Source organism: Panthera pardus, unplaced genomic scaffold (assembly GCF_024362965.1).
Source record: "Panthera pardus isolate Hobbes unplaced genomic scaffold, ASM2436296v1 HiC_scaffold_1, whole genome shotgun sequence".
NCBI lineage: Eukaryota > Metazoa > Chordata > Mammalia > Carnivora > Felidae > Panthera > Panthera pardus.
In genome coordinates, this window is record NW_026526654.1 from 90,878,463 (window position 1) to 90,897,203 (window position 18,741).

At 41.3% G+C, this 18,741-nt stretch overlaps 1 pseudogene; it reads right to left on the minus strand.

Moving 5' to 3' along the window:
* Positions 1-10,693: 10,693 nt before the first annotated feature.
* LOC109259105 (eukaryotic translation initiation factor 3 subunit F-like) lies at positions 10,694-18,725 on the minus strand (annotated as a pseudogene).
* Between the last annotated feature and the right edge of the window lie 16 nt (positions 18,726-18,741).

The window sequence follows — 18,741 nt, forward strand, 5'->3', positions numbered from 1 at the left end:
CAAGCACTGGGGTTCATGGAGCCCTGGTGGTGGCATAGTGGGGGCCCTTGGAACCATGGCTGTGGGGGAGACTCAGGTTATAGATGGGAAATGATGCCTAAGGACATGAATGGCCTTCTGTCAAGATATTACTAAACTTGACCAGGACACGGGCTTTGTTTTTATTCCTGATACAGAAGCTTAAACCATGTAATTTTGAGCCCCAGCTATGTGTGAAACTCTAGAAAACCCATAATCCTGCACTTCTGTTATTTCTTTATGCGAATTTGTAAAGCCCATAATTAATTCGGTCTTCTGTCCCTCAGGCTTTAAACAATGTACTTCTACCAAGGCAGTTTAGCACAGTAATAGTTCCTGCCCCAACATTCCAAAATACATTCCCTACTAGCACAAATTCTGTTTTTATTTTCTGTGGCCAGTTTTATAGGTCAACTGACTCCATCTCTGAGCAGACTTAAAGAGATCTCCATATGAAGCCATATGCCAAATGACCCTGATGGTGACCACAGTCAGGTCTGTTTTCCTGGGCAGTTCTGCTGAACTTACTGACACTGTAGAGTCTGTTTTTAGTTGAAAGGAGGTGCACTTGACTATCATCCTTTGGGATATTTGAGATGTTGGAAAATTGCCAGATGTGCTGTGTGACAATATTGGTTTTGATGATAAAAAATGTTGCTTTAATGATTTTACATCCTGTAGAGTAAGAATGGCTTTATTTATATGATAGTCATTATTAGAGCTGTATACTTTACTAACAAAATATTAAACAGTGTTTAATGTGGCATTAGGGTATTAATTTTGAACTTGGAGTTATTGGAACCACAGAGTACTTAGTTATGTCACTGAAATGCCTGGGAAGCAGAGTCCCCCTCTGACAGAAGGGAGAGGTATGAACTGAGTCTTGGGCACACGTGTGTGCACTCTGTTGGCTAGCCCTATTGGGCAGACATAGTTGAACCTGGAAATTCAGTGTTGCCAGTGACTTGATGCTGATAGGAAATGCATAGTAGGTATAAAGATGGGCTGAGAGATTTCATTTCCTTGGTCCAATTTCTGTAGATGCCAGCTTTGTAATCACCTCAATTTAGGTAATCCTAAATCAAGAAGTTAGTTGAGGTGGAAGAAACTTGTTCAGGTGTGAGTAAGCGTTTCACTTTCATGTGTACTTCAATATAATGTGCCTGGAAGAAGTTGGCCACTGACATTGCACACATGCCAAGCTGATTGGTTTTTTTAGTTACTGGAGTGAACTTCAGGATCCTAGGTTGTAAAGAGAAGGGAAAGACCAGTGGCTGTGTTTCAGATGATCATCCTGAAACAGGCCAGACCTGGACCCAAGACCTGGATCATAAGAAGGAGTTCCTACAGTTGAAATGAACGGCCCAAGTTTATTTTCTACATCAGTTACTATCCTGTTTCATTTTTCTTTCTCCTTCCCAAGTTTATGTAGACACAGGCACGGAATGCAGTTCTATTTCCCACCTCCCCTAGAATTGATTTTCTGATTGCTTTCCTCTCATGTTCTCTAGTGCCCACAGAACCTATTTTTTCCTGTATATGCAAATTGTATGTTTAGAAGTGAAAATGTTAATACATTAAATGATTAACCTAAAAAAAAGAAATACAGCGCAATGAGATTAGGAAAAAGATACAAGAACAAAATGAACTCTTTACAAAAGAGATTAAATAACCATTAAAAAACCAAACAGAAATCCTGAGGCTGAAGAATTCAATGAATGAGATGAAGAATGCAGTAGAGAGCCTCTGAGGTAGAGTAGAGCAGATGGAAGATAGAATAAGTGACTTGGAAGGAGAAATTTTGAAATAACAATATCAAGAAAAAGAAGAGAAAAGAATAAGAATGAGGGGTGCCTGGGTGACTCAGTCGATTAAGTGTCTGATTCTTGATTTTGACTCAGGTCATATTCTCATGGTTCATAAGATTGAGCCCCTCATCATGCTCTACCCTGACGGTGCAGGAACTGATTGGGATTCTCTCTCTCCCCCTCCTTCTCTGCTCCTCCCCGATCATGCTCTCTTTCCCTCTCTTTCTATAAGTAAGTAAGTAAATTTTAAAAAAGGATAAGAATGAGCAAATGCCTTCCCCCACAAAACCTGTGTGATCAATGAGACTCAATCAAAAAGGCAAACATTTGAATAATTGGGATTCCAGAAGGAGAAGAGAGGGAGAAGAGAGCAGAACATTTATTTAAAGAAATAATAGCTGAAAACTTCCCTGGGGAAAGAGTGAAACATCGAAGTTCAAAAAGCTAATAGGTCAAACACAGGCAGCAAATTCCTTGACCTCAGCAGGGGCAACTTCTTACTAGGCATGTCACCAAAGGCAAGGGAAACAAAAGCAAACATGAACTATTGGGACTTCATCAAGATAAAAAGCTTCTACACAGTGAAAGAAACAATCAGCAAAACTAAAAGGCAGCCTATGGAATGGGAGAAGATTTTTGCAAATGACATATATGATAAAGGGTTAGTATCCAAAATTTATAAAGAACTTATAAAATTCAACACCCCCCCAAAAAAACAACCCAGTTAAGAAATGGGCAGAAGACATGAACAGACATTTTTACAAAGAAGCATCCAGATGGCTAAGAGACATAGGAGAAGATGCTCAACATCACTCATCATCAGAGAAATAGAAATCAAAACCACAATGAAATACCACCTCTCACTGGTCACAAAGGCTAAAATTAACCACTTGGCAAACAACAGATATTGACAAGCATGTGGAGAAAGGGGAACCCTATTGCACTGTTGGTAGGAATGCAAACTGGTGCAGCCATTATGGAAAACAGTATGGAAGTTCCTCAAAAAATTAAAAATAGAACTACCTTATGACCCATCAATTGCACTACTAGGAATTTATCCAAAGGATACAAAAATTCTGTTTCAAAGGGGCACATGCACCCCAATGTTTATAGCAGTGCTGTCAACAATAGCCAAATTATGGAAAGACCCAAAATGTTAATTGTCTGATGAATGTATAAAGAAGATGTGGTATACACACACGCGCGCACGTGCACACGCACGCACACACACACACACACACACACACACACACACACACACAGTGGAATACTACTCAGTGATGAAAAAAATGAAATCTTGCCATTTGCAACAACGTGGGTGGAACTGGAGGTATGCTAAGTGAAATAAGTCAGTCAGAGAAAGACAAATATCATATGATTTAACTCGTATGTGGAATTTGAGAAATTCAACAGGTGAACATAGAGTAAGTGAAGGAACAATAATATAAAAACAGAGAGGGAGGCAAAGAGTACATTAAAATAATTCTTTTAATGTACTGTTGAATTTGATTTGCTTGAGATCTTGAGATCTTGAGATCTTGTTGAGAAATTCTGCACCCATGTTCATCAGGGATATTGGCCTGTAATTCATTTTAAAGTGGGGTCTTTGCCTGGTTTTGGAACCAAGGCAAATCTGGCTTTGTAGAATGAGTTTGGAAGTTTTCCTTCTATTTCTGTTTTTTGGAACAGTTTGAGAATAGGTATTAACTCTTCTTTAAATGTCTGGTAGAATTCCCCTGGGAAGTCATCTGGCCCAGGACTCTGGTTTCTTGGGCGATTTTTGACTACTGATTCAATTTCTTTGCCAGTTATGGAGTTTGTTCAAATTTTCTATTTCTTCCAGTTTCAATTTTGGTAGATTGTGAGTTTCTAGGAATTTGTCCATTTCTTCCATATTGCCTCGTTTGTTGGCATATAATTTTTCATAGTATTCTCTTATAATTGTTTGTATATCTGTCGTGTTGATTATGATCTCTCCTCTTTCATTCACGATTTTATCTCTTTGGGTCCTTTCTCTTCACTTTTTGGTAAGTCTGGCTAGGGGGTTATCAATTTTTTTAATTCTTTCAAAGAACCAGCTCTTAGTTTAACTGATATCTTCTACTTTTTTTTTGTTTATATATCATTTTTTTTCCTGCTCTAATCTTTATTATTTCCCTTCTTCTGCTGGCTTTATGCTTTGTTTGCTGTTCCTTATCTAGCTCCTTTATGTGTAAGGTTAGGTTGTGTATTTGGGATCGTTCTTGCTTCTTGAGATAGGCCTGAATTACAATATATTCCCTTGGGATGCCCAGGTGGCTCAGTCTGTTAAGCATCTGACTTCAGCTCAGGTCATGATCTCGTTGTTCATGAATTCGAGCCCTGTGCTGGGTTCTGTGCTGATAGTCTGCTTCAGATTTTGTGTCTCCCTCTCTCTCTGCCCCTACCCCACTCATGCTCTGGCTCTCTCTCTCTCTGAAAAATAAACATTAAAAAATTTTATACAATATATTTGTCTTAGGATTGCCTTTGCTGCATCCCAAAGGGTTTAGACTGTCGTGTTTTCATTTTCATTTGCTTCCATGTATTTTTAAAAATTTCTTTAATTTCCTGGTTAACCAATTCATTATTTAGTAGGATGTTCTTTAACCTCCATGTATTTGTGGACTTCCCAAATGTTTTCTTGTGGACTTCATGTTTCATGGTGTTATGATCTGAAAATATGAATGGTATGATCTTGGTCTTTTTGTATTTGATAAGGGCTGATTTGTAACCCAATATGTAATCTATTCAGGAGAACGTTCCATGTGCTCTTGAGAAGAATGTGTATTTTGCTGCTTTAGGATGAAATGTTTTGAATATATCTACTAAGTCCATCTATTCCGGTGTGTGATTCAAAGTCATTGTTTCCTTGATTTTCTGCTCAGATGATCCATTCCTTGTTGTAAGTGGGTGTTAAAAGTCCCCTAATACTCTGGTATTATGATGAATGAGGTTCTTTATGTTTGTTACTAATTGATTTATATATTTAGTTGTGCCAAGTTGGGGGCATAAATATTTACAATTGTCAGATCTTGATGGATAGACCCCTCAATTATGATGTAATGCCCTTCTTGTTACAATCTTTGTTTCAAAATCTAATTTTCTAATGTAAGTATGGCTACTCTGGCTTTCTTTTGATGTCTATCAGCATGATAGATGGTTCTCAATCCCTTCACTTTATATCTGCAGGTCTCTTTAGGTCTAAAGTGAGTCTTTTTTAGGTATAATATAGATGGGTATTGCTTTTTTTTATCCATTGTGATACCCTATGTCTTTTAATTAGAGCTTTTATTCCATTTACATTCAGAGTGATTAGTGAAAGATATGAATTTGGTGCCATTGTGTTAACCTATAGAGTTGGTGTTTCTGGTGATGCTCTCTGGCCCTTTATAGTCTTTGTTGCTTTGGTCTTTTTTTTTTTTTTTTCTTCACTCAAAGAGTCCCCCTGAAAATTTCTTTCAGGCCTGGTTTAGTGTTCACAAATTCCCTTAGTTTTTGTTTGTCTGGGAAACTCTTTACCTCTCCTTCTATTCTGAATGGCAGCCTTGTTGGATAAAGAATTCTTGTCTGCATATTTTTCCTTTTCAGAATATTGAATATTTCCTGGCAATCCCTTCTGGCCTGCCAAGTTTCAGTGGACAGGTCTACTGCTGACCATATGTCTAGTCTACTCTTGTTGGTTAAGGACATTTTGTCCCTAGCTGCTTTCAGAATTCTCTTTATCTTTGTATTTTGTAAGGTTTCCTGTGATATGTTTTGGTGTTGACCTGCTTTTGTTGCTTTTGAGGGGATTTCCCTGTAATTCTTGGACTTCAATGCTTTTTTTCCTTCCACAGATTAAGGAGGTTCAAATAAACCTGCTTCTTTTCCCAGCTCTTCCTCTGGGACTCTTATGCTGTAGATATTATTGTGCTTTATGTAATAGCTGGGTTCTACCTTCATGATCTAATAGTTTTTGTTCCGCCTTCTTTTCAGCTTCATTATTTTCCATAATTTTATGTTCTATCACCCATTCTCTTCTCTGCTTCTTCAATCCTTGTTGTGATTATATATCCAGTAAGCTTTGCATTTCAGTGATAGCTTTTTTTTTTTATTTAGGCCTGACTAGTTTTTAGGTCTTTTATCTCTACAGCAAAGGTTTCTCTAGTGTCTTCTATGCCTTTCTCAAGCCCAGCTAGTATTCTTATGACTGCTTTTGTAAATTTTTGTTCAGATATATTGCTTATATATGTCTTGAGCAAATCCTTGGCTGTGATTTCTTCTTGACCTTTCTTTTGGGGAGAATTCCTCTATCTTATCATTTTGGCTAAGTTTCTGTCTTTTGTGTGTTTTAAAAGCTTGTTATGTTTCCTGAATCTGAGAGTACTGCTATATTAAAAGGGGCCATACACTGCCCAGGGCCTGGTACTTCAGGAAAGTGTTTCTGGTGTATGTTGTGTGCACTTCGCTGTTGTGTTTTGGCTGCTCTTTCCCACTGGTCAGTCCTCTGCAGAGCTCCTCCTAGCTTGCAGTGGGGAGTATTTGGAACTTTAATTAGGTATGTTTTAATTTGTTTGTTAAAATAAGCCTAGAAAAAAAGGCCTGATTTCCCCACTAAAAAAAAAGAAAAAAAATAAGGAAAGGAATGAAAAAAAAACTAAACAGACTATTAAAAAAAAAACAAGTATAAACCCGATTCATAAGAAAAAGTAAGGGAAAGAAAAAGAAAAGAAAACAGAACAGAAAGAAAAAAGAGAAAAGGGGAAAAAAAGAGAAAAAAGGAAAAAAAAAGAGAAAAGGAAATGAACAAACAAAAAACTGTAAGCCTGGTTTCAAAGGGGAAAAAAAAGAAGTGGAAGAAAAGAAAAAAAATTAAGCCTTGTCCTATTTCCACCAGAACTGCAGGTGATGCTTTGAAGCACTCTATGGTAGTAGACTTGGTGCATGCAGGGTGCTGCCTGTGCTGATCTTCTGGAGAAGTCTGCTGCACTGGCTAAGAGTCAGACCTGCCCCAGTAAATATGCAGTTGCCAGGCACAGGGGTTTGGGATTTGGTGTCAGCAGGTCCCACCTCCACTGAGGGCTGCTCTGTTGCTCTCTAAAGTCCCATCATGTTGGTAGTAAGGGGGGAAATGGCTCCACCTACTCTCTCCTCCTTGGACAGAGGATCTCACACCCATTCTGTTCAGTAAGCCCTCACAGAATAGCAAGGGCAGTCAGTGTGTCCTGATCCACATATTCGGCATGGGGCTGGGATTCAAAACTTGAAATCTTTACCTGGCACCACTTGGGCCCACCCCCCTCCTCCAGAGTAGAGCCTCCCCACAATGCGTCTGATGTCCTTTGTCCAAGAAAAATGATCCCATGCCTGTGCAGTGCACAGAATCTATGGTGTAGCACAGCAAAAAGCAGCAACCAGGTTATCTGCCCTCTGCATGCCCCTCTGTCCCCTGCTGATGAAAGGCCTTTGGCTGGTGCCTGCAGGGTCTTTTGGCCTTGGAGAGGCAGTATACCCACTTCCAAAGGTACTCCAGGAAGGGAGTGCTATGCACTCTGGGGCCAGTGTCCTCCTTCTCCCCTGGAGTGCATGCCACAGCTTCACTCCAAAGTCTCACACTTCCAAAAGCTCAGAATTTGAACTCCAAACGTTGTTTGCAACGTGACACTCAGTACCTCTTGCTCCCTAGTCCGTGGTCTGGAGAGGTTTTCCTCTTGGGTGAACCCAACGCTGCACTCTCTCAACCCCTGTCTCTTTCTCTTCCTTTTGTCTCTCTATGGAATGGGTTCTCTCCCCTCCACAGTACAGCTGTTTTTCTCTCTCCCAATTCACATCCGTGTACCTCTACCTGCCATGCTGTCTCCCTCCAACTGTGGAGATCCTTCTGCCAGTCTGTAGATGGATTCCCTGGGTATTCTAGGTGGTCTGACCTCAATACTACTTTGCTTGAGGGACAAGAAAAGCCCAGGGTCTTCATACTTCTCCACCACCTTAACTCCTCTCCCTCTCCTCTTTCATTTCTGATTTCATTTATTTGGGTCTTTTCTTTTTTCTTTATGAGTACGGCTAAAGGTTCATCATTTTGTTTATCTTTTCACAGAGCCAGCTCTTTGTTTCATTCTTTTTTTTTTCTTTCCCTTTCTTTCCTTTTTTTTTTTCTTTTAGTTTGTTTGTTTGTTTGTTTTTTTCCATTTATTTCTGTTCTGGTCTTCGTTATTTAATTGTTTCCTTCCTTTACTAACTTTGAGCTTTGTTTTGTTCTTCTTTTCTAGTTTTGTTAGGTATATGGTTAGATTATTTACTTGAGATTTTCTTGTTTCTTCAGGTAGGATTTTGTCATTATAAATTTCACTCTTAGCACTACTTTCACTGTGTCCCAAAGATTTTGGACTGTTATGTTTTCATTTTCATTTGTCTCCATGTATTTTTTAAAATTTCTTCTTTAATTTCTTTGTTTACTCATTGGTTGTTTCATAGCATGTTGTTTAGCCTCCACATGTTTGTGTTTTTTTCCAGTGTTTATCTTGTAATTGATTTCTAGTTTCAAAACATTGTGGTTGGTTGGGATGAGCCCTGGGTGTTGCGTGTATGTATCACATGAATCTACTCCTGAAGCCAAGAGCACACTGTATACACTTATGTTAGCTAATTTGACAATAAATTATATTTAAAAATTAAAATAATAAACAAGGATATAGAGTCACACAAAAAAGCATTGTGGTTGGAAAAAATGCTTAATATAATTTCAACTTTCTTAAATTTATTGAGACTTGTTTTGTGGCCTAACATGTAATCTATTCTGCAAAATGTTCCATGTGCACTTGAAAAAATTATATCTTGCTGTTTTGGGATGGAATGTTCTGTATTACTTATTAGGTCCATCTGGTCTAATGTTTTGTTGAGAGGAACTGTTTCCTTATTCATTTTCTGTCTGGATGATCTATCCATTGATTTAAGTGGGGTGTTAAATTTCCCTGGTATTATTGTATAACTGTCAATTTCTCCTTTTATATCTGTTAATATTTGCTTTATATTATTTAGGGGTGCTCCCATTTTGATTGCATAGGTATTTACAATTGTTATATCCTTTTGCTAGTTTCACCTCTTTGTCATTATGTAGTGCCCTTTCTCTTGTTACAGTCTTTGTTTTAAAGTCGATTTTGTCTGATCAAATATTGCTACCAATGTTTTCTTTTTTTTTTTTTCACTTCCATTTGCAAGGAATATCTTTTTCCATCCTTTCATTTTCTGTCTATACTTGTCTTTATGTCTGAAATGAGTCTCTTGTAGGCAGCATATGGATGGGTTTTGTGTTTTTATTTTAATCTAGTCTATTACCTTATGTCTTTTGATTAGAGCATTTAGACCATGTAAATTTAAATTAATTATTGATAGTATGTACTTATTGCTATTTATTGAATTGTTTTCTGGTTGTTTTTGTAGTTCTTATTTGTTTTTTCCTTCTTCTCTTGCTCTCTTTCCTTGTGATTGATGACTTTTTAAATGTAATGCTTGGCTTTCTATTTATTTTTTGCTATCTATTGTATGATTTTGTTTTGTGGTGACCATATGGTCTATATGTAATGTCCTTAGTATATAGCAGTCTATATTAAGTTGATGGTCACTTAAGTTCAAACTCATTCTACCTTTTTTTTTTTTTAAGTAGGCTTCAAAGATAAAATAAAAAAATAATAAATAAATAAATAAATAAATAAATAAATAAATAAATAAAAATGGGCTTCACACCATGGAGCCCTATGAGGGGCTTGAACTCACAAACCTGAGATCAAGACCTGAACTGAGATAAAGAGTGAAACACCCAATCGAATGAGCCACCCAGACACACCCCAAACTCATTCTAAAAGAAGTCTTTTTTGCTCTCCTCCACATCTTATGTATATGTTATCATATTTTACATCATTTTATTTTCTGGGTCCCCTTAAGTAATTTTTTAGATATAAATGATTTTACTACTTTCATCTTGTAACCTTAATACTAGCTTCATAAGTGATTGCTTTACTACCTTTTCTGTATGTTAGCTTTTACTCATGAAATTATTTCCTTTCATAATTTTCTTCTAATTATGGCCTGTTCTTTCCACTTAGAGAATTCCATTTAACATTTCTTGTAAGGTTGGTTTAGTGGTAATTCCTTTAACTTTTGTTTGTCTGGGAAACTCTTCTTCTCTCTTTTGATTCTTAATTCTACCTTGCAAGGTAGAGTCTTCTTGGTTGTAGGTTTTTTTCTTTCAGCACTTTGAATATATAATGCCTGCAAAATTTCAGCTGAAAAATCAGCTTTAGCCTTATAAGGTTTCCCTCATAAATAAGTAGTTGCTTCTCTCTTGTTTCTTCTAAAATTCTCTCCTTATCTTTAATCTTTAACATTTTCATTGTTATGTGTCATGGTGTGGAAATCCTTGGGTTCATCTTACTTGAAACTCTCTGTGCTTCCTGAACCTTGATGTCTGTTTACTTCCCCGGGCTAAGGAAGTTTTCAAGTATTATTTCTTCAAATATTTTTTTGCTCCTTTCTCTCTTCTTTTTTCTGGAATCCCTATAATGTGAATATTTGTGTGATATTATCCAAGAGATCCCTTAACCTATCCTTGTTTTTTAAAACCCTTGCCAGGGGCGCCTGGGTGGCTCAGTTGGTTGAGCGTCCGACTTCAGCTCAGGCCACGATCTCACGGTCCGTGAGTTCGAGCCCCGCGTCGGGCTCTGGGCTGATGGCTCGGAGCCTGGAGCCTGCTTCCAATTCTGTGTCTCCCTCTCTCTCTGCCCCTCTGCCGTTCATGCTCTGTCTCTCTCTGTCTCAAAAATAAATAAACGTAAAAAAAAATAATAAATAAAACCCTTGCCCTCTTCAGAGGGCATCTTGGTAGAACAGCTGAAGCTGATGTGGACATGGCTGGGACAGTCCTAAGCTCTCTGTACTGAGGTTTGCACCTGTGTTACCTAGGCAAGATGGCTGGAGCTGTTTCAGTATGCGTTCCAGTATGCACCATGCCAGGGATTTTTCTAGTATGTGCCATGCTGGGACTGCCTTGGTAGGATGGCTGTGGTTGGTATGGGCTAGGAGCCTGGGGCCCACTGAGGCAGTAGACCAGCTAGGATGCCCAAACCCTACTCCTGTCCATGCTGTCATGGTGGAGGGAAAATGGTAATCATGGAACTCCTTAGTCCCTCTGATCCAGAGTGAGTTTCAGCTGCTCCCCTGCCATTTGGCAGAGTTCTAGGGCTGAATCCTTTATATTCTAGTTTCTCTCTCTCTCTCTCTCTTTCTCTCTCTCTCTTCATCTACAAAGGTAGGCTATGTTTATTTAGAGTCACAAGTAGTTGACTCAGTCTGACTCAAACCACGAGGAAACCATCCTGTTTCACTCCATTCTGGTCCTAGGGTGGCCAAGCCTGGCAGGAGTACTGCTTAGGGCCCATTTGAAGGTTTACAAGTTTCTCACTGAGGACAATCTGTGACCGTGTGAGAGTGGTCAGGTAGATCACCATCAACAGGTCATTGATGTTGCTATTGAGCATGGTCTCAAAGTTATCGGGAAATATCCTGGGCACTTAGTTAACCAGACTCATCAAGAAGTGGCCCACAGTATTGTCACCTGATACCTTTCCAGACAGCACATCCTCTGCATACTGCAACACTGTGCTCAGGGCATCCTATATGCAAGCCGATGTCCCTCATACTTGCTGAAAGTCGCTTGAGAGTCTGATCACCTGGTTGGGGCTAAAACAGGACTCCATGATCAGCTCAACTCAATGTGTTTAGTCATAATGTGCATATTTCACTAATAGAGGTATGAACATCACCCCCTTGGTCTTCCCAGGGACACCATTAAAGTGCTGAAATAGGCCTTGATGCTCACATGGCCAATCTCAAGGCTCATGTCCACAATGAGGTGAATGGGGTTGGGGGCTTCCCCGTGTAGTACTCATGGATCAGCACAGAGTCCTCTGTAATGTCATGGCCTGAAGCATCCCAGGCTAGGATGAGCTCATTTGGGCTTTCTTATATGATTCATACATGTTCTTAGTGAATTCCAAAAGTCCTCTATACTTTTTTGAAGCCCAGCGATTAATTTTACGACTATTATTCTAAATTCTTGTTCCGTTATATTGCTTAAATCGTTTTTTGATCAATTCATTAGCTGTCACTACTTCCTGGAGTTTCTTTTGAGGAGAATTCTTCTGTTTCGTCATTTTGGATAGTCCCTGGAATGGTGCAGAACTGCAGGGCTCTTCCCCTGTGCTGTCTGGAGTAACTTGTGTTTGCAGGCGGGGCCGCAGTCAGACCCAATGTCTGTCTCCAGCCCACCGCTGGGGCCACAGTCAGACTGGTGTGTACCTTATCTTCCCCTGTCCCAGGGGCAGGATTCACTGTGGAGTGGTGTGGCCCCTGTCTGGGCTACTTGCACACTGCCAGGCTTGTGGTGCTGCTTTGATGGGATCTGGCATATCAGCCAGGGTGGATCCGCAAAGTGCACAGGGGTGGGAGGGGTAGGCTTAGCTTGCTTTGCCCTTGGTGGTCCCCAGCGGGAGGGGCCCTGCAGCACTGGGAGGGAGGCAGGTAGACCTGTTGGAGGGATGGATCCACAGAAGCACAGCGTTGGGTGTTTGCGTGGTGCAAGCAAGTTCGTGAGGGGAACTGGTTCCCTTTGGGATTTCGGCTGGGGGATGGGAGAGGGAGATGGCGCTGGCCAGAGCCTTTGTTCCCCCACCGAGCTGAGCTCCTCCAGGGCTCAACACCTCTCCCTCCCAGTGTCCTCTCGCCCTCCCGCTCGCTCTCCGAGCAGAGCTGTTGACTTTTAACATTCCAGATGTTAAGTCCCGCTGGCTGTCAGAACTCACGCAGTCCGGCCCCTCCGCTTTTGCAAGTCAGACTCAGGGGCTCTGCCTTGCCAGGCTGGCTGCCCCTCCACCACCCCAGCTCCCTCCCACCAGTCCGTGTAGCTCACACTGCCTCTCCACCCTTCCTACCCTCTTCCGTGGGCCTCTACGCTTGGCTCCAGAGAGTCCGTTCTGCTAGTCTTCTGGTGGTTTTCTGGGTTATTTAGGCAGAGGTGGGTGGGATCTAAGTGATCAGCAGGACAGGGTGAACCCAGCGTCCTCCTATGCCACCATCTTCTCGAGAGCCCCCTTGAGATGCCAATTTCAAGTCTACATTGTTACCTGTGCTGACTGGCTATAAATTGGAGGTTCCCACGACCCCCTCCTTAGGTTTCATTAATTTGGTAGAGTAGCTCACATAACTCAGGAATAACAATTTACTTACTAGTTTAAGGATTTATTACAAAGTATACGAATGAGCAACCAAATGAAGAGATACATACAGTGAGGTCCAGAATAGTCCCAAATGTAGGACTTTCTGTCCCTATGGCGTTTAGGGCGTGTCACCATCCCAGAATGTGGATGCATGCTGGTCTACGAGCCTGTAAGCTATCCAAACTGGCAGTTCAGGGATGTTTTTGAAGGTTCATTGCGTAGGCATGGCTGATTAAATTACTGGCCATTGGTGACTGGATTTAATAATCTCCAGGTACCACCTCACCTCACCTCACAGCAGGTCAGGGGTGGGGCTGAATGTTCCAACCCTTTAATCATATGGTTGGTTTCCCTGGCAACCAGCTTCCAAACTTAGTTACTTAGAGGCTGTCAGCACAGAGCCTGAGGTGGGGCTTCAACTCACTGACCGGGAGATCATGACCTGAGCCGAAGTCAGATGCTCAACCGACTGAGCCACCCAGGTGCCACCCAGGCCCCCGCCCCCAGTTACTTTTTGCAGGTAAAAGTCTTGATATCTTTTTATGTACTTTTGGAAGGCATCCAGTTAATTTGCTTCTGACTAAATTTCATTACATTCAGTGACACCTTTAAAAGTGGCTGCTCCCTTTTGCAGGAGTTACTAACTGTATTTATGAACTCAGAGGAGAAAATACTTACATTGTAATGCATTCCAATTCAGAATAATGGAAAATATACAGCAAGAGCCTTGGTCTTTGCCAAAGCCCCACGGAAAGCATTTTGAGTTCTTTCTGTTTAAGTATTCAATATAAGAGCATTTGCCCTGTCTAACCCCAATTGAGGCTCTGTTCAAATGCAGGCACAGTTATACTTTAGAGCTCTTTCTCACCAACAGTCTTCCTTTCTTATTAATTTCAATAAATATTCACTGACCCAAAACTCTGCTAAACCCATGGGGGAACACAGAAATTTTTAAAACTGGGGTCTTGTTCTCTAGTGTAAGTTAAGCGAAATAATATGCAAATTCTTATTTCTGGTATTTGAAGTAGGGCTTGGGGCTGAAGAGGTCATGGCAGTCAGCCTGTTAACCTTGTCAGTTGTCAATCCCAGAACAGAAAGACAGACAGACCTCTCTTTTTTCTTCTTAATGTTTATTTTTGAGAGAGAGAGACAGAGAGAGAGAGAGACAGAGAACATGCAGAAGCAGGGGAGGGGCTGAGAGAGAGGAAGACACAGAATCTGAAGCAGGATCCAGGCTGTCAGCACAGAGCCCAACACAGGGCTTGAACTCATGAGCCATGAAATCATGACCTGATTCAAAGTCAGACACTTAACCAACTGAGCCACCCAGGTGCCCCAGGACAGATCTCTTGGAGAAGTCTTCCTTAAAGCAAGGTTACACGGCTGTAGGTATGTTTGAAATCTATGGCATCCCACTGAAATCACTTTTCAAATGCACTTTGTGTTTATGTTTGGACAGTCTGCAGTTATTAAACCATCTGAAATTGATTTGAATGCTGGTATGGCTTAACAAACACTTATCTTTCTCATATTTTCCTAAGTATTTATGTCCCCTGGACCAAGTTGTATATTATAAGAGAAATGTGCGATAAAATAAATAAAACAATTATCACTTACTAGATAATTCATATATTGACCTTATGTTTGTTTTGAGCTTTGGGCCTTAGTTCTTAGGAGCTTTTTATATGTCAGAAAATTAGCCTTTTGTTTGATCTCAGTTGTAAATTTTTTTCACATTTGTCATTCATTTTCTGACTGTGCTGACGGTAATTTTTGTGAGGTTGAAATATTTTTAAGTATGAAAATTTATTTACATTTCTTTTGGGCTTCTGATTTGTCTTTCCATACTTAGCAAGGACTGCTGCAGTCCAAGATTATAAGGAAAATTTCCCATAATTTCTTCTAATACTTATGGTTTAATATTTTATATATATATAAATATATTATATATATACTTTAATGTTTATTTATTTTGAGAGAGAGAAAGCATGATTCGGGGAGGGGCAGAGAGAGAGGAAGAGAGAGAATCCCAAGTAGGCTCTGCGCTAATCAATCTGGGGCTTGATCTCACGAACTGTGAGCTGAAACCAAGAGTTGGACACTTAACTGGCTGAGTCACCCAGGCGTCCCTAATATTTTATATTTAAATCTGATACATTTAGGATCTGTACTGCTCTAAGGTATGATGTATGGCTCAAACTTTTTTCCTAAACGACTACTTATCTCAATAACCTATGATGAGTAAACCATTTTTCTGCCCACTGACTTAAAATACAACTCCTAACCAAGACTAGGACTATCTAGAATTGTTTTATTTTGGGAATTATCCATGAAAAAATAAGAAATCTCCTTTTCTATGTGTGTTACAAAAAATCTAGATTCACTCTTGCTCTGATGAAGCATTCGTGTGGTAGCCCTGTGATAAAAGTAACATTTTCCTCCATTTACAGAGTAGGAAACTCACTGAACCAGAGAGAAACTGAAAACTTGCTCAAAATCATAGCACTGGTAAGTGACTGAATCCAAGCTATTAATCACTATGATACAGGCCAACTTAAAGACATATCAAATGATGTTGTGTTCAGTGCAGTTATTCATGGCTTCTGTAAAGTGGGGATAACAAACTTACCTGTGTGCATGAATTGCTCTGGAGATTAATCATTCAGGCCATGTTCATACCAAGCACTCAGTGCTAGCTATTTATATTCATTTAATGATTTAGGGCTTCTGTAGCTAAGAGCCATATATTTCTATACCACCAAACAGTGAGACCTAAATCTAGGTGTGAATCTCAAACTAACAGCCATCTTCTCTGAGTCTCCTCTGCATCTGCAAAATGGGATCGGTGGCAATACTTACTCATAAATATTATTTTACAGATTAAATGAGATAAAATATGGAAATGGCCCCACCCAACACTCTCCTGCATGTTCTGCCTTGCAAGCCTACAGACTTTCTATGTTGCTGATCACCTTCCTCAGATAATCAAAGCAGGAAAACCCTTCATTCAGTCTTGAATGGGCAGCTAAGAATTAAAAACAGTTCAACCTTAGACTTAGTCAATAAGAAAATCTTACCTACAAATGTCTACTGTACCCCATAGTCATAGTGTCTGGCAGGAAACTGGGCTGAGTGGGTACTGGCCTCAAAACAGACCCCAGAGACCAATACTCTAATTGGCATGGATTTCCCTCCCCTGAGGAGGGAAATATGCCTCTTCCTTCTGCCATGGGCTGCTTGTCTTCCAAGATACTGCTGTTTTTCCCCTTCTGGTCTCTGGAGCCAAATGAACTGGCTGGTGAGGCCAGTTTATACTCTAAATGACACCTCAAGTTTCCTCTTTTACCAGCAGCCTTGGGTCTCCCTTCCTGCCTCTTTCCATAAAGGTCAGCTCCAATTTCTGCCTGACAGTTTGGACTCCAGGTGATGCTGGCCTCCCGTTCCCCATTAAACTGGGGAATCCCTAGGTTTCTCTGCAAATTCCTGGCTTCTGCTGGTTCACTGCATCTTGTGCAGAGACCTTACAGCACTTGACAAATTAAGTCCAATGCCAGCAAGCACCAAGGCAAGTTTCACTTCCTTTTACCAACACTCAAAGGGCAAATGACTTGTCTCAGAACCAATATTGAATACAGGGGCCCAGACATGATTATGGTCTAACATTTATCAAGCATAAGCTCCTGAACTAAATCTTTATATTCTTTTACTGAATTCTCACAGTAACTGTGAGCGGTGTGGGTGTGGCTGGGCAGGTGGCAGGTGGCAGGTGAAGGCCTCAGTGGCCCATGCTCATCACAGACACAGGATACTTTCCAATAGCTTTGGAAGGGCACTGTGCTGGGGAAGAGTGGCTGGGAATCCACCTGAATGAACTAGACATTGTTAGGAAGATAAGATGGAGAGAGAGGTTCACAGAGCAAGATCAGGGTTTAGGAGCATCAAGTATAAATTTACTCTTGTCTTTCTGTCCACCTGGGGTTGTCTGGTTTAAAATCTATCTTGATGAAGGACTGTTTGTTTTGTCTGGGTGGCTCATTTTTGTCTGTCCAGCTGGAGATCTCTCTGGCTCACAGAGTGTCTACCTGCCTAGTTGGAGATCTGTCTGGCTGCAATCCTTCTGGCCGAGGGTCTGTGGTTGTGTCTAGCCAGGGGTATTCCTGAGGATCTTGTGAAGTTGAGATTCAGTCTGTCTGGAGTTCATTTATCCAGCTATCTACTTGGAGGTTTATCAGCCGATCTGGCTACAGACTGATCTGTCAGTCTGGGGTCAGTCCATCTGTCTGTGAGGCTAGATGTCTGTCTCACTAGCCATAGATTTGTGCCAAACTGGTGCATCTGGCATCCAGTTCAATGACTGGGGGTCTGTCTGGCTAGGGGTCTCTGTGAGCAGCTCAGAATCAGCCTGGTTTGGGGTCTTTCTGTCTGACTAGGGTCTGTCTAAATAGGGTCTGACTTGTTGGGGGTGCATTCATCTCTCCAGATGGGGGTCCACCTGTTCCTCTGGTTTGGGTTCTATCTGTCCAGCTTGGCTTGGGGGTCCGTTTATCTCTGACTGGGCATAGTGTCTCACTGTCTGGCTGGGGCCATCTGTCATGTGTCTGATTAGAAGTTCATCCATCCAATGGGGCCCTATCGGCTAGCAGGGATCTAGCCTATTCAAAGGACCTGCTGATTTGCAACGTACACCCGGCTGGTAGATGGTCTGGACAGTGGGCCATCGGTCTAGCTTAGGATGCTTATCTACCTGAGGGTCCATCTACTTTTCTGGCCTGCTGACTGCTTGGGGATCTACCTGGAAGTCTTCCCAGATGGTGGTGCATCAATCTGTCCGCTAAATTGTGGGCTTTGTGGAATTGATGAGTTGGTGGGGACTAACCACTTGTCTAGAAGTCCACCTATCTGCCTGGTTGGAAGGCTGTCTGTGCAATCAAGGGTCTATCTGGCTGGCTAAGAGTCCATCTGGCTACTTGGGAGTCTGTTTGACTAGGTCTGTCAGTCTGCCCACTTGGGGGTGGGTCTGTCTAGCTAAGAGGATGTCTGTGTGTCTGTTCAGCTAAGGATTTGCTTATGTCTGTCTGGGAGTCTGTCCACCTAGGGGTCCATCTGACTGGTATCTGGCTAGCTGCCTATCTGGGAGAGGGGTCTTTTTGATGGTTTCTCTTGCTGGGCGTGATCTGTCAAGGTGTTGGTTGATTAATCTGACTGGAGGTCCATCCATCCGGCTGTGGACTGTCCTCTGAAATCTGGCTGTCTAGGTGCATGGTTATGTATTTGTCCTGATTGGGGGCCCATCTGACTGTGTAACCCATCTGGGGATTTTTTACCTGTCTGAAATCAGTCTGCTTGGTTATTATGCCTGGCGTGGATCTGTCCAAATGGTGGGGGGCAGGGAGGAGCAGCCAGCAGTCCTTTTTAGGGCCCACCCATTTCTCTGTGTCCAGCTGAATGTCTGAGCGAGGGAAACTCAGATACTGAGATGACTAGTCCATTATGTGGTGATGGGGGCAGTTTCCAGAAGCCCATCTGTCCATCTTCTCTTTCACACCTGGGGGAACTTGCCTAGTACCCTGGGGTTGGGCCCATCCTGATGTTTATTATTGAATCTGTTCAGTGTGGTCTCACTAGCCATTATCTCCCAGCTACCT